The sequence below is a fragment of the Perissodus microlepis genome, chromosome 3 (assembly GCF_051167445.1).
Source record: "Perissodus microlepis isolate ML-2025 ecotype Zambia chromosome 3, ASM5116744v1, whole genome shotgun sequence".
Classification (NCBI taxonomy): Eukaryota; Metazoa; Chordata; class Actinopteri; order Cichliformes; family Cichlidae; genus Perissodus; species Perissodus microlepis.
In genome coordinates this window covers 41,275,566-41,303,222 of record NC_140463.1, presented here as the reverse complement: position 1 = coordinate 41,303,222, position 27,657 = coordinate 41,275,566, and the positions used below count along the sequence as shown (strand labels likewise).

The window sequence follows — 27,657 nt, the reverse complement described above, 5'->3', positions numbered from 1 at the left end:
TGAGCTGCGTGCCATTCTACTTTTTAAAGTAATTTGTGTTGTGTTTGAGACAGCATTAAGTGTGCACTGACGATATCAGCTGAGCAACTGATATCAACATGTCTTCTAGTTGCTTTTTCCTTGTGTTTGAGTTGTATTTATATGCATCGCCCTACGTCGTGTTAACATTAACAGAGGGTTAATAGCATGTGCTAACTTAACAGTTTTACATTGTTGGTAAAAGAAAAAAAAAGCATTGTTTTAAGAAAACAACTCCCGCATTGGTTAGACCCAAGGATTTGGGAGGATGGTCAAAAATGTTAATGCAAGTTGTCTGTTTTTGGACCTGACTAGTATCCAGGTAGCTTTAGTACCTAAGATCACGAGACATCTAAAAGGGACACGGATCATGTCCATCGAAGACACTCGTGACGGCCTTTGTGCCGTATCCGCAGACATTTTTTCTTCTCTATTGTTTCTAGGTTACAAGTGCTAGATCAGAAGTAAGTGGTTGGTTATTGACAGCCAGGATCAGTTCTTCTGCCAATACAGTCCTACCCCATCTCGATTTTGATTTGGTGGCGGAAGAGAAGTGACCTTGACGAGTGCAGCTGTGTTCCAAAACCTGAAGTATCTTCATCTGAAAGCATTGTGAGTGCGAAGAAGAAAAATAAAATGAGCCAAGGACTTTGAGAGCTGTCAATCCAGAGCATTTTCAGAATTGAAATAGAAAACAGACTGCTGCTGCTGGCGGGTCACATGACCGAGGTCAGAACATTCCTGGTGTACATCTCTGTGAAGCCAGCTTTTTGGTGCAAAAAGGCAACGTTTGACACCGTGGGATGAAAGCATGCTGGTCCTGAATAATTCTCCTTGTGTGATGAGTGGGACTTAAAATGTTACATTTTAGTATGCCATCAGGACCAATGAAATATTTAGATTTTTGATGGTTCATAATCCATAACTGCATGTTGCAGTGAGGACTTTTGCCTGGAGTCACTATTAAACATTGTTTTGATTACAGCACCGAGCAAAAGTCTTGAGCCAACCTGTAATTTCTTTCTTTTTTGCTAAGAAAATAGGAAATAGATACAATATGTAAGACAAAATAGAGTTTGCGTAATTCTAACTAGCCCGAAGGTCGATATTTAGTATGACCACCTTTATTCTTCCATGAGAGTCTGGTCTGTCTGTGGAAAGATTTGTAACTTCTTCATGTAGTCTTCAGCAGTATTTCTCCAGGCTTCTTGAAGCACATTCAAAGCTTTTCTTTGGATATTGGCTGGATTGTGTTGTGTTCTCTGTCGGGATGTTCCCATACTGCTTCAGTAATGCTCAGGTGGATCAAAATGTGATGGTACATTTCTATTTCTGAACATATTTATAATTACGTAAACCATCAAACATCTAATTTGGATTCATCACTTATCTTCGGTTCTGCAGCCAAAGCCTGCAGAACTATTGCTCAAGTCCTCTTTAAAAAAAATACAAGTGTGACCCCTTGGAAGCAAGTAAAGATACAGTAAAGACTGAGAGGCACTTCAAGAATGCTGTACAGTACGTTGCTAACAAATCCACATAGGGGGTCTGCTCTTTTGACTTCACTGAACAGTGCCTAACTTGGTAACCAGTCGTCCTCATAATTCAAAGCTGTGGATGTAATATTGTCTGTTATATTTACTTGTCAGTTCCAGTCTCCAGTTCTACCACAGATGGGCTTGTAGCTTTACAGCCACAGCACAGTGTCAGGGGTGAATGAGTCCTCAGGCAGGCAGAGGGGACCAGATGTGTCAAGTGGTTGAGCTTGGGGCACAAAAGCCCCCCGGGGCAACGTTGAAGAGCCTTGAGGAGGACTGGACTTGGGATCTCTCCATCACCACCCCTCACACCCCTTCCCTCTCTGGCTGGGGCTTTTCCTGGGCAGCGTGGCACAGTGTGTGGCCTGGCCCCGGGCCAGAGCCACTAGCCTGCCAGCCTCCCTCCCCTGAGACCAAAGACAAAGCTGGGACATGGCCAGGCACTCCACGCTCTCCGTTTATCTCTCCATCATTCCCCTTTCTCTTGCCAGACTCTTTCTTTTTCTTCTCAATCATTAGAGGTCATTTTGTCTCCTTTTTTTCTCTTCTTTTCTTTCCTGTTTTGTCTCTCCCTTTTTTGTCATATCAGCCCCTTTTTTTTTACCTGAATACACATTTTTTTCTGTTCCTTTTGTTCTATGCCGTGTTTTTCCTCTCCGTTGTTTATGTCAATCTCTCTGCACTCTTCCTAATCACTTCTTGCTCAGGGTTTTACACAGATCATTTCACACATACTTACATATCTCAAGTCATTGTTGTTACACCTGCACATATGTTTGAACCGGCGGGCAAGACTAAACACACACAGGTGCACAGGTATCAACACCTCCAGGTAAACTCTCACACTATCCCCACACAACAATTTTTTACACACACTCTTCCTGAAGCCCTCTCACACACGTCTCCCACATAAACAGCCATATAGCAGAACTCCACAGAGCCCATTTCCACACCCACACATACACCTCCTCCCTCTCTCCCTCTCTGTGGTGTGCGTGTTAGTTTCCCTGTCATCCTGTCGCCTTGTGTGGCCTCCACATCAAACCAGCTGCTTTACCCAATAAAGGCTAGTGCTAGCTAACCAGCTAGCATGCATCATTCTTAGAGAGTGTGTGTGTGTGTGCCCACTCCACCCTCCTCAACCACCCACGGTGCTGCCACCAACAGCTCTGGTTGACTCTGTTACTTTAAAAAGATTAGTGATTTATTGGTTTTTCTTTCACTCTTACTTCATTAAAGTCATTTCATCATTCAGGCTTGATGTGTGTTCTGTTACTGCTGCTCTGACTTCGTCTGTCTCCCTTGTCCCAGAACAGAGAACTTCTTTTACTTCTTTTATATTTATTATTCTGTCTTCCTGTGTTTTCCAGTCTAATAACTTACTAACTTAATCCTCTGCCATCTTATGATGAGTCTGAACCACAACCTCACACAAGAAGGAAGAGCACCCACACACATGGAGGTGTCAAGCTTTTTACTTGTTATGAGTTATGTTCTTTTTAACCCTATAAAGCATGTTGGCTCAGTGGTTGTTACTGTTAACCTATAACAATAGTGGAACCTCAGCTCAAGCCTTTTTGACTCTCCAGTGTGGATTCACATTCTTCCTGTATTGTGCAGTTTTTCACAAAGAGCTGCTAAGTTAACACTGCCTGTGTTTGCACAGGCAAAAGAGATTCATGAGAGTTTGATGTCTATTTAAATAACAGCTAATAAAAATACATTAAAAAAACCTACATGACTGGCTGCATGGGTTAATATGTTCACACAGCGACACTGGAAAATATGACAGCGTGCCCTTAGAATTTGGCAAATGTCAACATTTACATCACACCTGTCCATGCAAATTTTGTAACCATGAACTTTGCACTCATCTGCCTGGTGATGGCAAATTTAAGGCTTTGGTTGTACAGTCTGCACTTTGGATGGCCAAATGGATCCATTTGAGCAATCATCACTTTTCATATGGACAGCTTTCAATGTGGCTATGTGCAACAGGAACTAGCTTCCGTTAGTGTAGCTTCTGAGCAGAAGCAGCCTATATTAAAGTAATGGAAAAAAAATCTAGTCCATGAACTGAAACCAAAAAATAAAAGTATGAAGCCCAAGCTGCTGTTGATAAGCCCACATTCCTCCCGTGAACTTTTGTGGCCTTCAGTGTTTTATCCCCTGCTCTTCGGCCTCATCTCACAAACTTATTCTCATCTCAAACACAAATTCTCTCAAAGACAATCAGCAATCATGCCCCGCTTTTGTTCCTCTTAAGAAAAACTACCTACCGCAGTGTACTTCCAGATGGCGTTTCTAGAACTCTTTGCTAATGACCAAGAATTAATTGATTTCTTAGAAAGGGAATGGAAATCCTTTCTGGAAATAAATGATTCTCCGAACACTTCTCCAGTGCTTCTTTGGGAAACCAGTAAAGCAGTTTTAAGGGGTATAATCATTTCATATTGCTCCCATTAAAATAAAAAAGATATTGAACAGGAAGACAAATTAGAAACCAAAATTAAAGAATTAGAAAATTCATTGCTCACTTTTCAATCTGAGAAAGTACTTTGTGAAATAAGAAAATATAAAATGAAAGATAATGACCTAATTAATGGAAAGACAAAATTCCTCATTGAGCGACTCAAAAGTAATAAATTCCAGTACAATGATAAGTCGAGCAAATACTTCTCAAACCTAATCAAACAGAATAAAGAAAAAACAACAAGGACTCAGCAGGGAAACAGTTCCACGGTTCAGCAAATATAAACTCATGGACTTTTATAAAAAAAACTGCACTCTTCAGACCTCAAGCCAAATATGATGATATTCATGAACTCCTCAACATCATAATCCATCCACATTTAACACAAGATCAAGTCAACATCTTAGAGAAACCATTATCTCCTGATGAGCCACAAGCCCAACAACAAAGCCCCTGAACCTCATGGCGTCCCTGCTGAGTGCTACAAACATTTCTGATCATTTCTTTCTCCACTTTTCGTAAGAATTATCTTGGATATTAAAACAACCTCTATAATCCCACCAAGTCTGAACACAGTAATGATCATCCTACTCATGAAACCAGTCCAGTCAAGAGTCCACCCTTCTAGCTTATTATCGTTGCTTTCTCTTGTAAATACGGACAATAAAATTATAAGCAAAGCTTTAGCACCCAGGCTAGATAAGGTCGTCCCAACTCTCATTCACCCTGATCAGACCAGCTTTATTAAAGGTAGACATTCTGCCACTAATACTTGCAAGTTTTTCAATTTAATGCAGCTATCAATCAACAAATCTAACACCTTAATTATATGATTAGATGCAGAATAAGTATTTGACAGAGTTAACTGGAAATTTCTTTTGCAACGCTTCCTAATCTCAGGTTCAGAAAATCATTTATCAACTAGATTAAGGCATTCTAAGCTACACCCACAGCCATAGTAGGTGTAGTATATTACGGCCAATGGGTTGAGTACGTCAAGCTTCACTCCCCACATTGGTACGAGACGAGGATGTCCTCTCTCTCCATATCTGTGCACTGTTCATTGAACCACTAGCAGCTGCAATTAGACAGAAGGAAAAGATCAGAGGCATTAAGAAAACTACTACAGAACATAAAACTGTTCTTTATGCAGATGATGTATTATTGTTATTGCAAGACCCACAATCCTCCCTTCCAGAATTATTTACAGTCATTAATTCTTTTTCAAAGTTTCCAACTACTATGCGAATTGTTTAAAGTCTACAATCTTACGACTCTGTATAGATAAGCCAGATGTGGCAGCCCTGGTATCGCCTTATTATCTTCACTTAGGTAACATTAAGTATCTTGGAATCAATATTTCTCCCAAGCTCTCAGAGTTATTTAACCTTAATTTCGCCCCACCACACAGGTTCAACATGATTTAAATAGATGGTCTAAAGTCCCTATATTACTTATAGAAAGTATAGCAATGATCAAAATGTTAGTTCTACCAAAAATGAATTACTTGTTTTCCATTATTTCCAATTTCCCCACATATGGTTTAATGGTAACTCCACTGTATCAGAATTCTATTGGAAAAATAAAAACCCTCATATAAAGCTTATAACATTACAAAAATCCAAATCCCAAGGGGGATTAGAATCTCCTAACTTTGAGTTATATCATTTAGCTAATCAGTTTAAATACTTAAATGAATGGCTTAAGTTCTCCCAACATGAAACTGCCTGGTCAGGTACCAAACAAGAACTTGGCAAAGATTTGCATTTGTTAGACCTACCAGTTATCATCCAGTCTGTTAAAAAACATAAATGTTTCCAAAGTATGACAATAGCATCAACTCTGACAGCTTAGTGCAATGCACACCAAAGCACACACTCTGTAGTTCTACCATCCCTTCAGGCACCAATCTGGAATAAATGACTTCATATTCAATTATAGCTTGTTCAGTTCAGCTATCTGGAAAGAAAAAGGAATTACTCTTCCCAGTCATTTATTTCATGATATCTCCTTTGTCAGTTTTCAATATTTATAAATAAATATAAATAAAATCAATTATACTTTCTAAACTTTACATTACTCCTATTAAATGTAATTATTCAATTCCAATAGAACAGGGGTGTTGAACTCCAGGCCTCGAGGACCGGTGTCCTGCAGGTTTTAGATATCACCCTGGGTCAACACATCTGAATCAGATGATTAGTTCATTACCAGGCTTCTGGAGACATGTTGAGGAGGTAATTTAGCCATTTAAATCAGCTGTGTTTGATCAAGGACACATCTAAAACCTGCAGGACACCGGCCCTCGAGACACCTGTGCAATAGAACATCTCTTAAAACTTACTGCACCTTAGATAACATCTCCAATAAAACAAACACACTAAACAGCTGTCTTACTTGCTCCCACTGTCTTCAAAGCTGTGCATCCTAGGTGACTTGTCATCTATTCAGGTCCCAATGACGGTATTCTCCTTACAGCCCTAACTATTGCCAAGAAGGTTATACAGGAAACGGGAAGGTCAAACAGGAAATAAAAAAATAGTATAAACATTGTGCAATGAAAAAAAAACCTTCTAACAGATCATATATCCCTGGAAAAAATGTCTGCATCACTACATATGAAAACTTACTATAATAATCAATAAACTAACTACTGAATTTGCTTGATTTCTAATACGTTAAACATCATGTCCACATATTGTAATTACTGCTATTTAAACTGACATTTATATACATATAGTATTCTTAGCCCTCTATTAATCCACAGCAGAGACCCTAACTCAAGGGCATGCTGACCCATTGTGCATTGATATTAACTGTGTGTGTGTGTGTGTGTGTGTGTGTGTGTGTACAGGGGAGGTAATCTTTTTAGTTCCAAGAATTGTTTGAAGTTTCTCCTTGGTTTGCTCTAAATTTTAACATCAAACAGTTAGGTCAACCTTCCTGCCTTCATCTTTGTACTGTTCTCCTCCTCTCAGTATCCCCCCTCCACCTTCTCTCTCTCTCTGATCTGGTGAAAGTAACATTGGAGTGTCCTGCAGATAAAGAATGAGAATGTCAGGTTAAACATACCGACATCCCTAACGTACAAACTAAGACACATCATAGGCAAGGGGCAGCATGCTGTCCAATGAAATGGGACAAAGACTTTACGAAGCTGCATGCATTCGAATCAGTGTGTGTGTGTGCGCGCGCGCAGCTGGTACAGCCAGTTGTTTCATCATCACTCTGTTTCCATGTTTGACACACTGGGCTATTTTTACCCCACAGTCAAGCCGTAGCCCGTTAGATGACTCACGAGTACTTGTGCAGCTAGCTTGCTCGTGCACACTGAAGTTGAGGATTTCCACTGAGATGCACGTGCTGTTGAAAAAACTCACAGATTTACTTTACCTCTGTTGCTATGGTGTCTGTTTGCATAGACTGTATGTGTGTGTGTTTGCGTGTTTGTGTGCATGTGTCATGTGCCTCTTGGGCAGACAATGAACAGCTGCATGTGGCTTGTGTTTGTGTATCTGACAGCAGCTGGCCCCTCTCTCTCTCTCCTGTCTGGACTCATTGTGAGCCCTCCTCCTCGTTCTCTGGCTAACAGAGCAGTGACCATTTATTTGACGCACACACAACGCCACATTCACATATGATGCTTATTTGTTTCTTGGTGTAAGAGGAACCAGATGCAATGCATCACATGTGCATGCTTTTGATACTTAAAGTGGTGTGTGCCTTTTTGTATCATGTGTGTCTGCAAAAGTCCTTCTATGTCCTTTGTTCTTGGGTGTTTCAGTGTACACGTTTCTGTTCTTGTGAGCGTGCCATATGTCATCACGCTGTAGAAGATCAGGAGTAAACTTTTGTGAATGTAGCCCACGTCTCCTGGTTACGGTGCTCTTTGTTTTGTCTTAATTTCCACTCTTTTTTTGTTGTTTTGGCATGCTGACTCAGCTTATCTGAAGAATTAATAGGGTGTGTATTGGAGATCCGGCAAAGTTTAATAGGGTCTGTGTGCTTTCTGGGCTCAGATTCATGGCCCAGTGAGCCAACAGTCTCTGAATACTGTGTGTGTGTGTGTCTTCTGTGATAGCGTTTTAACGAGTCATTACAGCATATGTGTTGGCAGGGGTATGCTAGCAAAGTATTTAGTGTATATGGGCCCTATAGGTGAACCGAAGGGGGTGTACATGCTTGTGTGTTTGTGCGTACCCATGTATACAATGATGTATTGACCTTGTCTCTCATTGCCAGTTCCCAGAAGGTTGATGAATAAATAAAGGCGTGACGCCTTCCCAGTGAGCCTGTGTCTGCTGCTGGCAAGACAAAATGACACACCACACACGCACACACACACAAACACAGACGTGCACAAAGCTCCCTGCCACTATGTTTGCAAGCCCATGTTTGCACAGTGGAATAATGTTGGTCCTCTGCAACACTCTGACCCAGTGTCCTACCTTCTCTGTGCCTCTGCATTCATGGCCATTTCTTGGATGTGTGAGTTTGCTTGGCAAACTGCCCAAGTTCTCACCCTCTCCTGGTGGCCTCCTTGTTTTATAGCCTGCTTGGTCAGGTTTCCAAATTGCATCCAAGGCTTCTGGTATAGATTTTACTTTGGAATTTAGCATTGAGCAGATCTACATTCTTTCAGGAAAGTCATAGCTTGTTTTAGAAACACTGCAGATATTACCTGTAAGCTTGTGTGCTGCAGATAAAAAAAAAAAAGGATCACTAAACACCCATTAGCTGGGATATCTCCTAAAGAATAAAGACCTCGCTTGGCTTACTAATGTTTAATGTTTGTAAGTGGACCGTCAAGAAAACACTGTATAACAATGTTTTGTGTGGAAGCAGTGTAAGTTCAGTTCAACTTTTAATTCACATTTATGTATTTCACATTTAGTCAAATCAAGGCTCTATATTGTAAGGTAAAGGTCCTACAATAATACACAGAAAATCCCAAGAATCAGACAAGCCACTATAAACTAGCACTTGGCAAGAGTGGGAAGGAAAAACTCCCTGTTAACAGGAAGGAAGCTCTGGTAAAAGCAGTTTTAAACAAAAGTAATTTTTTTTGCATATGAAACCGGAGGAGTTGTACTTACATCTTATGCCATCAGCTTGTCCTAAGTCACGATTTCCTTCCACATATAGCTTAGTAAAAATTGCATGAAAACCACTTGCAGCAACAAAAACATAATATTCCAGAAACACGCTTTGCCGATCCGATCAGCTGTTTGTAACACTTCCTACGTTGGAATAGACGTCAGCACAAACTATCGCATGTTCGCCATTACCTGCCCAAAACCAGAAGTGACGTCATTTTCGGAAAGTTAGTTTTTTACCTTCAGGGCCTCATCAGCCTATACTGGTGTTTTTAAAAGTTATGTTTGACTTTATGACTTTCTGTGTCGTTTCTGGGATGCTTAGAACTCAAATTGCGCTGCTGGAAATAGTTTATTTTGATGCACATGCTGTTTTTTTTGCAAATTTGCATTATAGTATTTATTTTCGTTTTTCCTGCAGTATATAAAAATTGGTGTATTTCAAAAATACAACTATGAAGACACTCAAAATAAATTTCCTGTGGTGGGAAACTATTTTGTGCAACTTTTTTGTATTTACAGTTTTGAGGGATAAGCCTCTTAAATTTCTCTAACTAGAAATATATGTTAAAAAAACAAAAACGATTTTTTTTTTGTGTAGTTTATTGCACTTTTTTGCAATTTATGTAATTACTATGCACTTAATGCATACATATTGTTACAATTTGGGCTATAATGGTTGTATTGATGTATAGCAACTTGAAATACTCCCAAAAATGGCTCCACAGCATGTAAAAATATAAAGAGAAGCTCTGGCGGACTTGGTTCTATGGTAGGTCTTAAAGGGTTAAGTGCCCTCACAAGTAAGCCTGCAGTCTGAGAGTGAAAAGGTTCTATTAGCTACTGTCTGTAGCTAAAGATCATCTGCACAAGATAAAACCAAAACACATGTTTTGGTCTCATATTTGAGGAAAAGGAAAATAGAACCTCATCATGGTAAAATATGGTGGTAGTGTCATTGCATCTGGGAACCAAATCTCAAGGGACAGTGGGCTTTTCAGACACTCTTTCACTATAAGTAATGTGTCCCACAAAGACGCTTTGGCCCTGTAGCTGGACTATGGATATGCAATAGAGGATATTTACTCAGGATGTATTATTGAGAAAGTCTGATGTTTTTGTCTGGTTGAGTTCCCTTTAACTAGACTTAGAATGACATTTTGGGTCATAATTAAGGGTTAACACAATTTTCAAACACCAGGGTAACTAGTGAGTTTGATGTGCTCAGACTGTCATGCACAGACACAAGAAAACACACACATACAGAGCGGTAGGGGTGGTCGGTATGAACTCAGACCACTGCTGAGATCACAAGGTTTAGTTTGGGGTCAAAAGTTAGGCCTGACAGTCAGGCTACTACACGTGCTCATAGCAGGTGTCCTAGCAACCAGGCAGAGGGAGGGCGAGGTTACGAATACACAATGGAAGAAATGTGTTTAAGCAGTAAGGGACCGACAAAAATATTCTCTCTCACAAATGTAGCACCGCTAAACAGCACATGCTGCACCATATTGAACACAGTCGTGGGATTTTTCTTTTCGGCTCGATTTACTGCTGTTGCGTCATTTGGTCATCTCCACCCACTCCATTTCACTGCATTCCATCTTCTAATTAGTAGCTCAAACAAAAACTATTCATTCGCAAAACAGCTTCGCACATGCACTCACCAAAATATACCTTTGTACGCTCAGCAATTAAATCTTAATGGCATATTTGGCTGTCACTATTCCCCTGAAACAGTTAAGAATCAAGCACACTTGCAGGGTTTCAGCTGAACTCGTGTTTATAATTCAATGAATAGTCTGTGCACACATGTTACACAAGGTAAACCATGTTTATTCTTCCTACTGTAGCTTTCATTTGTGGCCACATCTTACGAGGGTCTGGTTGGTGTTTATTTTTGTTGTTTTTTTGCTAAAAAAAAATGAGCCTAAGTAACCGTGTTACTGAGTGTAAGTGTTATTGACTTCCCCTTCAGGGGTTTGGCCCTGTGAGTAACTTGTGTATGACATTGGTTCAGTGGGTTTTTCCTTTCTGAACTTCACCAGTTCATAGCCATACCTACTGTGAAGTGGATGCCAACAGGGATAATTGACTACAGGAAGCCAGAGTGTTTAGATAGGCTCAAGTTTCAGGATGCAATTATCCATGTTTTGTTTTGTTTTTTTGTGTTTTTTTTCTGTGTGCTCTTTGACACCCTTGCAAAATTTGCTCATCTGCCATGCACCAACCACGGAAATCACTTTGGCATCGCTCCACCTCTGTTCTGTCTGTGTGTGTGTTTCTTTTTGGGATCGTGTTGTTGCATTTAACTCTTTTACGTACAGTAAATGAAGTTGCCCATTTAATCTGAAGAGCAGTTCCTTTTCACATCTGCTTGGTGCTCGTAAACTTGTTATCTTTACCTTCGGTATAACTTATTCAACTGAAGGCACCTTAGTATTTGTCATTTCTGTGGAAAATCTGGTTCTTGACTTAATTATGTTTTGGGTTTTTGTGGTTTTCTACCTATTCATTTTCAGTCATGTACACTCCGTGTAGACACTGCTTTAGCTCTCATTAACACCACTATAACTCATAGTAATGGCCATCATGAAACCAAGTAAGCTGAGGCGTTATTGGACATCATAAATCATGAGGGTGGAAGGTTACACTTGTCTGTATTTATAACATCTTTTCAGAATGGCTTTGAGTCCTAACTGTGACACATACAACCTTAGTTACATTTCCACATACAATATAGGCAGAAAAGCTTTACACTGACTTTTCTCCTGGCTTACTTGGAAGTTACAAAAAGGGTTAAAAGTGTTTTAAATGGTTATCTACATTTTTTTTTTTTTACACATCTCTGCTTTAAGTGTACGTTTCCTTTGCCACTCTGGGGGAACTTGCGTATACTATTCATGAAGGTACTTTTTTGTTTGTGGTTGTTTTTTTTGTTTGTTTGTTTTTTCATTTTAAAGTATGCATATATAGTTCAAAGAAAGTGGATATCTTTGATGTGGGCTTACTGGTGTAATCTCAGTGAGTTATAAATTCCTTCCTACCCTGTCTCCGTCCCTGTCAGATACTCTTCACACGCATATGAGTTGTCCCTTTTGAGGTCAGGGCTGCACACATCAAAGCGAAGCGCACTTTCAAATGTGCACTTCACTCTATATGTGTTGTTTTCGGTGTTCACGTCATGTTCGAGAAAAAAAAAGCACCTCATAGTAATTCCTTAAATGTCACTTTGCCAGTCTAATTCTATTATTCAACAAACCTACCTGGTTCAAGTTGAAATTGATTATTGTCACAATCGATGGATATAGAAGAAAAAGCCTTAAATGCACAAGTTAGAGTGACATTGTGTAAATTGTGCCAAAAAAGTAACTTGCAATTATTTTATTTCTTTGTACATGGAGGACGTTACAGCTAAACAGAAACAGAGATACAGAGTGATAGACCAAAGGCGGCAGAGAAGAGAATTCGTAGGTGTGTCTGTAGTGTGAAGGCAAATTTTAATTTGTATCTGCACCTTCAGAATCAAGATATACCGGATCATACCTGTGTTTTAACATCCCAGAAGGGATGTTCGAGCCTTATCTCGTGAACTAAAATCAGGGCTCTTACAAATGAAAATATGCATAAAAATGCTCAATTATTCCTGATATTGTCATATATTTACATAAAATTAGACAATAAGACACAATATATTGTGACCCTCCCGTCACCTGAGAGTGGACAATGGCTATATACTAACAATATGTTTACTTAAAAATCAAACTTGCCCTCTGATAAACAGTTTGATGATATCATATCATTAGAGTTTCGTGTCCAACAATGTTAGATCCACTTCAAAGAGAATTTCATCAACTCTGGCTAAGAGCAGCTAACAGCAGCAAAGACAGCAACTCTTACCAACCGAAAAGTTCTGGATATCCTCAACAAAACACCTCAGTATCACTGTGTAACCAGAGAGAAGTGAGCTTCACTGACTCATCGAATGACATTGGAGTCCTTTCACGAAGTTTTAGAGCGTCCTCCAAAGTAAACAGACGTGGACACATTGAAAGCTGAGGTAAATAGTGGACTGACAGCCTGCACTCAGTACAAATGAATGGCACCCGGAGTTGCTTGTCCTACAGTGGCCACCGTAGCTAGGATTATGCGCTCTACTTGGGAGGAATAAGAAAACAGAATTCAGTTGACTGCAATCTGCAGTTTACTGAGATCTAGTGTTAAGAGTTTGAAGACTTTAACTACAGTAAAACTAAGGAAAACAGTGCTTTGAAGCCACGGCACGACTAAAATTAACCACGTTTGACCATGTGCAATAAAGTCTCATTGCCTTTGAAATGGTTCCTTCGAAGACAGGGACCAGGTCTTTGTCCGCTCACTTTCAGTTAGCATCTTCAAAGGGACTTTGGTGCACCAAGAAAGTAGTAACATGGAGACACTCAGTATCAGTATGCTATCTAATTGGGATTGAATGGTGGCCAAGTTGGCAATTACACACAGTGTGTTTGTGATAATATGGCAATTAACTGTGATAAAATGGCAAAATAACAAATGTGTTGCCATCTAGTTATACAGAAATTCACATTAGCTACTCACATTAAGAAAAAAGCCAGAACATTAAAACTTTAAACCACAAATTCAGAAATCCTTCCATAAAAAGTGATGTAGTTCCTGCAGGATGGCAATTTAGGTCCAAATTCACATAGACACTAGTAGGGCTGTTCGATATAACGATATAGATCGGATGATAATATAAAAACATCTATCGTTTCATTTTACGCTATCGTTTGTTTCGTGGTGTCGCAAAATAAACCGTTTATGGCAATATTTTTTCATGGTTTTGATGGTCACTGTAGTGGCTATATTAATTTCTTAAAGTTCTCTCTTTCTCTTATATTTAATATAACCACACTACGGATGGACAAGCGCCTGTTTTTATGTTTGCCGTTAGCAACAACGACGGTAAAACCATCGCGTGTCCGCTTGTTTATTTTCCACATAAGCCCTTCAGAATAAAGCTCAAGATCCTGTTGAAACTTTTCAAAATAAACTGAATCAAGATTATGCAGAGTATTTACGGATGAGAAGCAAAAAAGAGCCACCAGGTGCTAAAAAATAAACCTTAGACTCAAACGTTAGAACAGGCTTTTCCCCGCAGCACGCCGTGTAATAAATACTCACAAAGAAAACGGCGGCTGTTACAACTTATGTCTAAAAATGTATCGTTTCATGCATCTGTTAAAACACTGGACTCCAGGTACACGACGCGCAGCTGGAAACACTTCACGCAAGTCGAGCTGCCCGAGATTCACAGAATTTTCAGAAAATGTAAAATTTTTGTGATTTGTATCGTTATCGGGAGGATAGATGTCTTATATCGGGATATGAGATTTTGGTCATATCGCACAGCCCTAGACACTAGGAAACCTTGCCGAGGTTAAACTCTTGTTATACATTGGAAAATAATCACAATACAACCAATTGATTCAAGTCCAGTATTGCAGAGTTATTTGCAAACCTTCGCCTGTCTATCTATCTGAGTGATTACAGTCAGGTTGAGTTAGGCTCTGAGTGTTTCGAGACAGGTTGCCTCCCACGTGGTGAACAGTCATGTTGCACAAAGATTGAAAGTGGTCACCCAGAGGTTGAGGTTTTTCTGCTTCTAGTTATTGCTACAACTTATTGCAGTCGATCTCTAACAGCAAAAAATCAACAAAATGTCAATGCAGCCACCGCACAACCACATTTTTCTTCGTGGTCAAGACGTTGCTGTTGTAATTTTACTGTAATGTGGCTGAGCCATTACTTAATTACCTAAATTAGTTAAGCAATAATATGTGAGAATAGTTCATACTTTCTAAAACTGCATCCCTGTGGCCTAATCACCACATGCAAACAAATACTGTAGCTAGAGAGTCAATGTGGCAAAGAGAGCTATACATGTAGATTCATCCACCATTTAAATACTCTGTTACTATGTTATGTTAATGCAATAATTTCAAATCATTAATTGGGCAGAAAAGGTGTAGAAGCAGGTGTGTAAGAGAAAAATTATTTCAGTCTGACGGCAGTCTAAAGAGACAGCAGATTGGACAGACAGATGATAGCATATGGATGAAAAAAGATAGAAAACTAATTAAAAAAAGGAGAGTTAGGTTGGGTGTTGGTTCCTCTAGGAGTAATGGTCCCAGGTGTGTGAGATGAGGGGAAACAGGAAGGATGAGGGAAGGCGAAGGAATCTAGGTCCCCATATGCTCTATGAAGTCTGTCTTTCCTTCCCTCTCTTTCATCCCATTTCATTTCAGGCTTTGCACAGACTCAGTGAGACATGCTGATCTTAGATCGCCTTTATTCCATTTGTGCATCTTCCTCGCCGTTCTGCCTCTCAGCATCTTTACTAGCTCTTATAGTGCACCGCAGGTTAAGTGAGGTGACAGTGAAATTGAGTGGGTGGTGGTTTGGCGATGGAGTGACTGCGTGGCTGTTTGCATATGTTTTTGTGTGGATTTCAGTAAGCTTTGATGATTTGTCCTCGCAGTCTAAAGTGTGTTTGGTGAGGATTCTATTCGCTGTTCTCTTTGTGGATATGGATTTCAGCATTTGTTTCTCACATTCTCTTGTTTTTTCCTTATTTAACTTGTCTGGCTGCTGAACCGGTTCTTTGCAGGTTTCTACTTTGTTGCACAGATTTGCGTGTACGGTGCAAGGCCACGTATCCCCACCGGTGTTTCCTTCCTTGACCACAGCGCAGAAACACGCCACGGATTGAAATGACATGTCGTCTAAAAATAGCCACTAAACTCACTCACCCTTCCCTTAAAGCAGCCCCACTCTGGCCGGATGATCACCTCCCCAATCACTGATCTCTCCACCCTAGCATGAAATGCAGGCTGCTCCCACTGTACATTCCACCCAGAGGAATGAGCCAACTCCCTTGTAAATTAGAGAGAGGGGGATTGTCATTGTTTTCTGCCAAACAAAGGCAGCAAGCAAACCGGAGCAGAACAGCTTCTAACCACAGGTTAGTTTGGCTTAGCAGCCAAGGGGGGCGGCTGCTGCGTCACAAGGTTGGAGTGCCTCAAGGATTCGTCGCAGGGCCCCTTATCGCTTTCTTTTTTTTCCTGCAATCTCAATTCTCTATTATTGTGGGCATGTAAGTGTGCCCATGTGGAGGCCCTCAGGCTGTTGTCAGGCAGATCATGGGAAATGTCGGGAGCTAGCCTGGCTGTGTGCATTTACCTACATATCTCTGTTCCCTAAAGAAGAAAAAGAAAGAAAGCAGAAGGAAAGAAGTGAGTCTAGGGAATCAGGAGCAGGCTTACAACAGAGGAATGGAGTGAATTCCTTGACGTGTATAAAACATGTCCGTAGGGGGAATTACAAGCACAGCAAGATTCACAGACTTCCAACTTCTTAAAACAACACTCGCTGTCCCACACCCCCAACCCCCTCCTTCGCCATTCTCAGCCTGCACTCCACTACCACCCCCTCCACCCCCTGCTCCTTGCCCCTGGAGTAGTTAAAGGCAAGGGATAATCTGTGGAGGAATTCCAAAAGGCAGGAATCCAGGGATTATCCAAAGGAAGAAAATGGTAGATGATGGAATTATTTAGGGTTTACCTGAAATCATTGCTCGGGTTTTGTGCTTTTGAGATGGAAATTGGTAAAGGCTTGACTGATTTTTATTTTGAAAATTAAATTCATTTAGAGCTTTGGCTGTGTTAAAGTCAACGTTTGTGGGGTTTTAAGAGTTTCCTAATCCAGACAGTAGGCAGATTAATTTAAGGAGAGTTAAAATCATTGTTTGTTGCTGCTGGATTTTTTTAAACACTAATGGTAAAGGTAATAAAGCTGTTTTAACGTGCACTTATGCATTTTTATGGGACATTCTTACTAGTTTCATTGTTTTTTTAAAAACAACTTTTTTCCGACTTATTTAAGTCTCCAGGTTACCTAGTCTGACACATTATTAGTATTAAATAGTTGCACAATATAAATAATCTGATATTCTGTGTGGGCTCGTTTTCTTCTGTTGCTCCATTTTTCTGTGAGCCACCAGTGGACTGGCAGCAAACACAAAGGAATTGTGGGAATTGTTATTGAATTTAAGGGTAATTGCACTGATATGATAACAATTTGATTTTGCCGTACCGTGGCTTCACAAAATAACACTGTTTTCAAAGTGAGTGCTATTTATGCAAAATAATTTATCGCACATACAGTTTTTTTTTCATTGCATGTCACATTGTAGAGCTCTACAGGACCAATTGAATTAACTGAGAAGTGTTTTAATAAACTTGAAATTGTATAATGAGTTAGTTTTTGACATGCTAGTCCTACCTTGGCAAATTTGTTGCCTTCACCCTTTATTTCAGTGCAGATCTTTGGGGTTTGGAAACTGTGGAAAGTGAAATTCAGGCTGTATCTGTTCAAAGCTCTCTGTGGTGCAGTGAAATAACTAATGCTTTCTATTACTTTATTTGACCTCCAGAATTTGGCAGAGAAAAATCGTCCTTGTGTTCCTTACGTGGCTACGGTAAATATAGGCTGGCAGCAGAATAGTGTTGTGTTACATTATCTGTGTATGGCTGTTATTGTAAACAGGCTACATCTTTGGGGCTTAGCTCCTCCTGTCCTACTTAGCTGGTCGATAAACAGGCTTTAGCTTTAATTATGTGATGTCTGATATTGCACGTTCTTACATCATGCTGGTATCTTGTTTATGTGTTTTGTCTGGCCCTGTGTTATTTTGTGCATGTGCGTGTTTGTCCATCACTATTTCTCTGAGCCTCTGCCTGTGCATGCAGTTTGGATATCTGAGGATATAATAACCGTGGGTGTATGTCTGGCAAGTGTAATTGCTGCCACTCTGCACGGCTGGTCAATAGACTAGTACTGTGTGTGTGTGTGTGTGTGTGTGTTTTCATATTTACATGGAGAATTACATCAGATCCTTTTTTTAAAAATCTAAATGTCAGTACATATTTTCTGCTATAGTTTCATCTGTGTATTTTTGGTTGAGACATATGATTGTGTGTATGTGTTTTCGTTAATATACATTCAGCACCAACTTTAGGTACAGCGGTAAAATATTATCCACTCATTTCAATTCATTTCAGTTTTATGTATATAGCGTCAAATCTCAATAAAAGTCACGTCAGGCACTTTGTAAAGTAAAGACCTAAAATTATATAGAAAAGAAACCACAACAGTCCCATCCCAAGACCCCATGTGAGGAGGCATTTGGCGACAGTGGGAAGGAAAAACTCCCTTTTAATAGGAAGAAACCTCCTGCTAATGCAGTTCTGTACACCGACACTAGTTACTTTAACGGTAAACAAAATTTGATCACCTTTTTGACAAAATCAACTGAAAATTAGATTTGAAAAGCTTCATAAAGGTGTGTCAGTTGCATTAGATTTGAAAGGCGTGGCTAATAAAATGTGTTTTTCTTGCACTACTGAAGTATGTTTGAGTGTTACATTTGTTGCATTGTGTTCAATGGCATTATAATAGGCAAATAAATTAATCAGCTTGGAGTTCAATATTTTTTTAGTTAAAAATACTATAAAACTATAGAAGCCAGGATTATTTAAGGAATATGACAGAAAAAAAAGTCAAGAAAACAGTGTCTATGATTGGCCAATCTCCCAATCAAAGTCTTCTTCATTAATTCAAACTGGTCCGACTTATCTGATGATGAGTCAACCCGCCATTTTCAGTTTAAGACTTTACACTTTCAAAGCCGAGGCTGTGATCAGGTGCATGGGTTTGGGGGACAGGAATGTAACTTTACTCTAAGATGCTGAGGTTTCTGGGAGAGAGCATTCAACACAAACAACCTTGATTGCAACACGTGCCAGCACACTTCATGAAAATAGTATTTTTATTTCTTTGTCCACCACCTGCCCCAGTTTCCAGCTTCCTTGACAATTTGGCCGCTTCCCAGAAGTGTAAAAGTGTGCTCTTCTGACACAGTGGAGGAGAACCAGGATGTATCACAGAGATAAAAGTTCAAGGGGATAGAGCGATACTTCTCCTGAATAATCTGTCGGCACACGCATGATGACTTTGTAGACAACATTGCCCAAATTTTCATCTCGGTCCCATTTTTTTGGATATTCGTGTCCAATTTTGTAAGCATTCCCATCTCTCACATTACCAGAAAAAGATTCTGCTCAAAGCAGGAATTGGGTGGGGTGGGGTCAGGGGGTAAAATATATACAAACGCCTGCAGTTTTGATGCAAAATATTAAGATAAGTGCAAAGTTCAGTATCTACTTACTTTATGTCAAATGGGTGTAACATGCAGTGGAAGTGTTGGTCTGTGTGAGGTGGCTTTTTACTCAGCTCTACTATGTCTGATTTCTATTGGCCAGTGCTGCTGTGGAAATGTGTGAATTATTTGTAATCTCTGTGGTATGCTTGCTTTTCAGGTACAGGCATTTGGCCACCCACTTAGTCCATACACATCCAGAGTGTTCTCAACAGTGGCAGGTAAGATGAACAAGCTTATCCGTGTGTGCATGTGTGTGTGTGTGTGTGTGTGTGTGTGTATTTTTACTCTAATAGATTATCGATGCACTGCTGGGTTGGTTGGCTGCAGCAGACAGTGGAAATGGGCCTGGCCTCCCCTGAGGAAACGAGATATCTCACACAGGCACGCTACACACATTAGCTACAGACACAGTGTGACTTGCGAGGAAAAAAAAAGCTCTCACGCGCAAGACTTTAAAGCACATTTTGCACACTCACACACACTTACGAACAATTAGACACACCACACACCTGCTGGGTTTTCAGATGAAGCTGAGCTCCATACTGGCTCTAACCGAAGATGAAAGGGGGAGAAGAAGAAAGACAGGCAGGAGAGGAGGGACTAGAGAGAGGGATGGGAAGGTTGAGGAGAAGAGAGGAGGCGGGTAGGGAGCTATAAGACAAAGACAGAAAGCAGATAAAGCAGGAAGAGGAGGGGCATGGATGAAGAGTGATGGCCAACTCTTCCACCTCTCCTCCCTTCTTCTGTCTCACTCTCCTTTGTGAACAGATGGATAGAGGTATCAGATTGTAATGAGAGCCAAAACAGGAAAAAAGGGATAGAAAGACACACACACATGACTGAACACAACACTTTTGACTATGCTGACAGATGCAGTACTTTGCATCCCATGTAGTTTACTGGCTCTACGTTGTCCACAGCCATAATATTTACATGCATTCAGGTCAGACAGGTTATACAATGCAGTGAGTTCACTGTATACAAAACGTTACAAATCTGAGCAGTGCCTAGTGATGATGTAGCTCCTAGATAGACACACAGGGAAGAAGCTAGAGGCTCCAGGTGTGTGATGCATCAGACGAACAGAGGAAAGAAAGAGATGAGGCGAGATGAGCCCTGTGCATTCTTACATGCAGAGTTATGAGGGTATGGTGAAGAATCCAAAAGTCACAGTGTCAGTGACTTCAACAGCAGGATGTGTTGAGTTCTTCGCGTATCACGGCATACTTCCTCTCTGAGTTGATGGACATTAATAATATTAGTACTGTAACATAAGTGTGGCGCGGCTGTGGCTCGGAGGGTAGAGCAGGTCATCTACTCACCGCGTGGTTAGCGGGTCGATCCCTGACTGCTTCATCTCAAAGTGTCCTCGGACAAGATGCTGAACCCGATGCACTCATCAGCGTGAGTGTTGGATAGAAAGATTGCATAGATTGGGTGATTAGTGTAGAAAACCACTATATATATATATATATATATATATACATTCAGCAAACATGACTTAGTTTTGACAGCAGAGGTTAGGAGTCCAGTAATTTATACGCCAAGCAACTTCAGGAATGCTGCTTTATTCAATATTAACACACATTTAAGGGGAACACTAGTGGTCTTTAATCACTTCAGTTAACAGTTTAAACATTAACAATCCTACGAGTCTTTGTGCTGTCAGGTGCAAAACTGTACTCCGTCTCCAACTATGTTTATATCTAACTGTCAGTTTAAGGTTTGCAAACTTTTAAACATTCAAACGAAGTGAACTCTCAATAGGATGTTTTCCATCAGTTTTTTGGAAATTGCTGTCGAAGTTGAGCATCCACTAAAAAGCTGGGAAGTGTTTTTCGGCAGCCGATTGGGGTTAGGTTTCCTTGGAGGATTTTTCACTACTCCCAATCTTTTCCATAACTTTTTTGAAAGAAGTGCCAAAAATGGCCTTTAAAAGCACTTACCGACGGCCTTGCCGAGAGCTGGATTTGAAGATTAATGTCTCTCTCATGTGTGTCGGGTAAATGGCCGCAGGCAGCAGCTGCTTAGCTTAGCACAAAGCCTGTAAACAGACATCCTGAAGCCTTGTCATCGCTGTGCTTTTGGATGTCATCCAGTTTAGTTTTCAGGAAGCTACTGTTACAGGGAAAGGAAAAGTGTGGCACATAACCCTTTGGAAAACCACAACTTGTCAGTTGCACTCTTCTTCTGATCTAACTCTTGGCAAGGAAGCAGGTCTTTCTTAAAGAGCAGTATTGTAGTCGTACAAAAGGAGACGTACATGCGCCTTCGTAGAGAAGGGTCGTTTTAGCTCTGTGTGTGTGTGAGTGTGCGTCGACGCTTATTGTGGTGCCTTTGCATCTACTCACAGGGTAAATCAGTTGCTTTTCTTAGTGACTGCTAAACGCACTGGTAATCCTTCCAGTTGAACTTGTTGTGGCAAAGAATCAACAGCAGAAGAAGAGTGCAACACATTTCAGGGAAACAAAGAGGGAGGGGGTGCAAGGAGAGGCAAGGCCTAAACTAGTATTAAATGAACACAGCTGTGCCTCGTTAAACATTAATTGGCAATTAATCAGACCCCCACCCCCCCATCCCCAGTTGATTATATCTTTATATCTTAAAAAAAAGGGAGAGCGAGAGAGAGAATAAAGTAAATTATTCACCAGCATCAGGAAAATCTGTTCCATCACAACCTCTCTGTCTCCCTCCCTGCTTCTTCTCTCCTCCATCTTCTTGCCCGTTTCCTCCCTCTCTGTGCTTCTTTCATTTCATTAATATAGTTTTATGCCTTTATCTGCGCTTCCTTCCCCTCATCCGTCTATAGTTCATCCAAAGATGGAAAACGAGGGCGTGAAAGAGAGATGTCATAGAACGGAGGAAGTGCCAGAGGGGGCGAAGGATGGAAGACGGGGAGGAAGGAGAGGCCCCCGGATGAAGGATTACAACAGGGAGAGCAGAGCGGGACTGTTAGTTAACTGCGTGTGGGGATACATCCTCACTTGTTGATTTCTTTGTCTTTAGGTCATAAAAACCTGCCGAGTGAATAGAGTAGCCATAGCATAGCCAACATCTGGCAGCAGTGAACAGACGCAGCAGAGTTTTAGCTGATTACATTGTAGCTCCTCCCCCTTCTGCTGTGTTGATACAGCTAGAGCCAGAATTTGCTCTCCTGACTTAGAAATTTTACTTTTGTGCTGTCAGATGAATAACAGAAAACATGCATGCTGGTTATTTTGCAGTAGCCATTGATGGCTTCTGTCCTTTAATCTGCCCGCTTCCGAATGCACACCCTGCTCACTTTCATGTATTCCCGCGTGGTCCAGTAACTTTAACCCAGCACATGATGGATGATGTTACAGTGACGACCAGGAGACTCATGTCTCTACTGTGTGACCTCTTAAAGACACGGTTTAGGAAGGCAACACATGCATTTGTGCATGGAGGAAGATAGTGTTAACTTTATTGATTATTTACAGCAGGGGTGTCAAACATAAGGCTCGGGGGCCAGATTCGGCCCAGCAAAGACTCCAAACTGGCCCACTGGGCGGCTTTGGAAAATGCGAATGATGGCCTAAATTTTGGGCTTGTTTTCATGTTTTAACCCTTCCCCAAAGCCCAAAGAGTTGCGCTGAGATATTTCTCTCATTTCTTTTTACTTACCACAATAGAAAAACTGTGCAAAGACTGAAATTTGCACTGTAAAGGTATAGTTGCACATCTTGACTCTGACAGGGGAATTGGTCCAGGTGACTGAAGATCAAAGTGGGTCATAGGTCTGATTTTGGTGATTTATAGTAAACAGAAACAGGACTCTGACAGTCGAGCTGTTTTTTAAAACCTGCAGTTCCATGATTACTGTTACTAAACTGTACTAAAGTGTGTGAATGCATTCCTGTAATTACATATCGCATGTGGCAGAGTAAGTTTGTGGACAGAACGACATCAATTCATCAAACTGACGAGGCGTCCGTGCCTGAAAAGTGCTAAAGTGAGAAACTTCTGACCCCTAACCTGCATGAGTTAGGAAGGACAGGTTTTGAGATGCTGAATCGACAAAAACTTGAAACACGAAACCAGCCGGTGTTTGATATTCATCCACTTTGGAGACAGAAAAAAGAAAAAGCTGAAATTTTGGTCTGAGGCAGACAGGAAACGTGTATTTTCAAATGCTCCCAGGCAGATGTACTCTCAGAGCAACCTGCGAACGATGTTGAGGTTCATATGCAGCATATGTGGCCGCAGGCACTTTCTGTTCCTACTGTAAAGTGTTTGAAGGCGAACTGTGCGCACCGTGTGCGTGCAGTAAACCCAGTCTGTCCTGCAGATCCAGTGCTTCAGGCTGTTCTGCCCAGTGCTACAAGCTTATATAACAGTACTGATTACAGCAGCAAGAATAACCTGCCTTGCACTCACTGACACACTTTTTTTTCCCCCGCCTCCCCTCGATCTGTCGCTATCTCCTCATCCCAGCTCACACTTGTTTCCTCTCTCCCACAACTAGGCTATTTCCATCTCACTCAATTAAATGATCTCTCAAACATGCTCTCTCTGTTTCCCTCTGTGTCTTTTCATTATCTGACGCTGCTTCCTTTCTCTTTGCTCTCTTTATTGGTGTCACTTTGGCTACATCCCAAAATTCATGGCTATTATTCTCCACTCATACCTCTATTTCTCGCTTCTTTGCAGTCCTCTCTAACGGTTGCCGTCTATCTGCCCTCAGAATCTCAGCCTCTTTCTCTCGCGCTCTCACTCCGTCTGGGCTTCGGCTCAATAATTACAAATGCTATGAATATTGGCTAGAGGCCAAATCAGCACAGCAATCAATACAGTGAGAGAATTATGTAACGTGGCACCCAACTGACTGGTCGTCTCTCCTTGTTCCTTGCTCGGTAGTTTCCTCTTTTGCTCCCTACCCTCTGCCATTGTCTCACCTTGTTTACTTCCCTTTATTTGCTTTTGCCCTCATTTAACCAACTGCATTGTCAGTCGTATTTATCAGCAGGTTCAGTTTTAGGCTGAAAGCATGTTATACACACTGGTGTGCAGGCTTACGCTGTTGTCACATCTGAATAACTGCCAAGAATCAAAGTCTAAATATGATTTTTTAAAATATAATTAGATCTTTAACCTTCTAAAAAATAACGTTTTTAGAAACAACACAAGGGGACGCACTCTGGAGTTTAGTCTGTGTAAAGGCTCATTTGTTTGTGATCGCTGCCTAATTACAGTGTAGCTTGAAGCCAGGGAGAGCATTAGAAGTGAGGCATGGGCAGGTAGAAACTACACTAAGCAGTCTGTCAATTGTCCTGCTTGCTAGGGTAAAACTGTAAAAGTGCTTGTGCGCCTTAAAGTCGACTCCCAGGTTTTCTGGTTAAACAGACTCACAACAACATTTTATCTACTTGATCAAATGAATTATCTCACATCTTTGTTTGACTTCCTCATTGGGCTGTTGCCAAGCTCCTTTGCTTAGCCATTGAGAGTAGAACTGCAGCAGACTGCAGATGTGCCTGCACTCGGTTATTCTGGGAAGCGTGCAGTTTGACTCCTCTGTGAGCTAGTTGCCTACACCAGATCCCTTTTGTCTTAGCGCGCTATTTATGTATCGCGTATAAAAGCGTTCACTCGTCTAACTGCGCATACTTGCGTGACGTCCCATTCCTAATCCATAGGGTTTATTATGATGTTGGCCCGCCCTTTGCAGCTATAAGAGCTTCAAATCTTCTAAATGGTAAATGACCTGTATTTGTATAGCGCTTTTACTAGTCCCGCCTAGGGACCCCAAGGCGCTTTACACACCCAGTCATCCACCCATTCACACACTGGTGGAGGCAAGCTACAGTTGTAGCCACAGCTGCCCTGGGGCAGACTGACAGAGGCGAGGCTGCCATATCGCGCCATCGGCCCTTCTGGCCAACACCAGTAGGCGGTAGGTGAAGTGTCTTGCCCAAGGATACAACGACCGAGACTGTCCGAGCCGGGGCTCGAACCGGCAACCTTCCGATTACAAGGCGAACTCCCAACTCTTGAGCTTTTACAGGTAGGCTGTAGGCTGAAGGCTTTTACAGGGTTTAGGAGTTTGTTTATAGGAATTTCTGACCGTTCTTCCAGAAACACATTCGTGAGGTCTGACACTAATCTTATAATAAGTAGGCCTGGCTCGCAATCTTTGGTTTAATTAATTACAAAGGTGTGCTGTCAGGTTGAGATCAGGACTCTGTGCGGGCCAGTCAAGTTCTTCCACACCAAAACTCTCTCATCCGTGTCTTTATGGACCTTGCGTTATGCACTGGTGTGCAGTCATGTTGGAACAGGAAGGGGCCGTCCCCAAGCTTTTCCCAGAAAGTTTGGAGCATGAAATTGTCCAAAATGACTTGGATAATGAAGTTTAACCATTAAGAGTTCCTTTCACTGGAACTAAGGAGCTGAATCTAAACCCTGAAAAACAACCCCACACTATGAGCCCCCCTCCATCAAACTTTACACTTGGCACAGTGCAGTTAAACAAGTACCGTTCACCTGGGAACCGCCAAACGCAGACTCGTATATCGGGTTACCAGACAGAAAAACGTGATTAATTTCTCCAGAGAATACGCCAACATGCTTTTGTACCACTGGATCCAACACTTTGGATTGACCTTGGTGATGTAAGGCTTGGATGCAGCTGTTCGTCCATGGAATCCCATTCCATGAAGCTTTCTACGCACAGTTCTTGACCTAATCTGAAGGTCACATGAAGTTTAGAGGTCTGTAGCGATTGATTCTGCAGAAAGTTGGTAATCTCTGCGGACCACGTGCCTCACCAACTGCTGACCCAGCCTACCAATTTGTGGCCGATTTGGTGTCATTCCACTTTGTTATAATACCACTAACAGCTGATTGTGAAATAGTTAGTAGCGAGGAAATTTTACAAATGTGCACAGGTGGCATCCTATCACAGCGACCCAGTTTTTCACTAATGTTTGCTTTTGATTTTATACACCTGTGGCCATGAAAGTGATCGGAACACCTGAATTCAATGATTTGGAAGGATGACTGAATACCTTTGGCAACATAGTGTATCTTTGTCTCAGGTACTCCTCCGAGGTTACCGAATTATACCGCTTGCTTTTACTTTCGAACTGACACCTGTAAGTAATGTGTACGAAAACTTGTATAAATGTCCATCATTTTCTTTTCCATCATGCAGATGATGAAGAACCTTTTGTAATGCAAGTAACGACAAAATTGTAACTTTATTGTGAAGGAAGTGTTACAGCAGTGCGTTACGCTACTGCATCACAGCCGAGTGCAATGAAACTGAAGTAAAGCGCTACTTTGGTACGCGTTACAGCCAGCACTGATCAGAAGTCATAATCACCAATAATACATTTTAATTTTCCACTGCAGCTAAAAATGTATTAAATATGTATGGATCTATACGCTGTGCATCTATAACAGTGATGCAGCAGCCGTTTAAGTTGTCCTGTTCAACTTTGTACTCAAATGCTTGTTATTGGAAAGAGAATATTGAGACAGAAACACTGAGGGCTCAGTGTTTCTGTCTCAATATTCTCTGTTACCTCACTATTCTGGTCATGCAGCGTGGAGCTGTGTGTCATGGTGCCCCTACATCTTTGTTGCGGGTGGGGGGTTGGGGTCTATAGGAGTCAGGCAGTGCAATAGTCGTGCCAATCTTTCCTCCAGTCTGTGCCCTGGTCAGAGAGCAGTGGCTCCTTGCTGTACTTTCCATACCGTCACCCTGTAACCACCAACCCCCCCCTCCTGTCTCTCTCTCTGCCGGCTTTCCGACTGTACTTTTTCTCTTTGCTCTGGAATTCCATCTTCCTGCACGTGGACAGCACTTAAAAAGGCATTTTGTGTGTTTATGTGTGTCTAAACGTGAGCTTTAGGAAACAACTCTGCCAGGAAGAGGAAGCATGGAGTATGTGTTTTTGTGTGCAACATGTCAGCAAGTGGACACTACTGTCTCTACCCCTGAACTTAGTTTCTGTGCCTGCTGTACATGCAGCACATTTTGTACCCACTCATTTAATAAAGTGGTCCAAAGCTCTCTGAACAAAGTGTTACTTGTTAGAAAACATTTAAAAGATCATTTTGAATAGCTTTCCTTGTTCATTGGTCAGCCTTGCACGCTCAGTATCAATCTGAAAAGCTCTTCATTAGTTACACAAATGTCTTGTGATGTCCTCAAGATAACAAAAACACTAGCAAAGCAGTGGAAGGAAAGAAAGTAGTGGAAAACATAAAGGCTGACATTCAATCTCA

General features: G+C 41.2%; 1 protein-coding gene across 5 annotated transcripts in view; it reads left to right on the top strand.

Annotated features, from left to right (window-relative positions):
• The window catches only part of kdm6ba (lysine (K)-specific demethylase 6B, a), a 105,195-nt gene that overhangs the window by 26,102 nt on the left and 51,436 nt on the right, over window positions 1-27,657 (top strand). For all 5 annotated transcript variants that reach the window (XM_084924500.1, XM_084924501.1, XM_084924494.1 and 2 more), the window contains one exon: window positions 19,562-19,622. The gene's annotated coding sequence lies outside the window, so the exon portion shown is untranslated. The remainder of the gene's footprint in view (window positions 1-19,561; window positions 19,623-27,657) is intronic.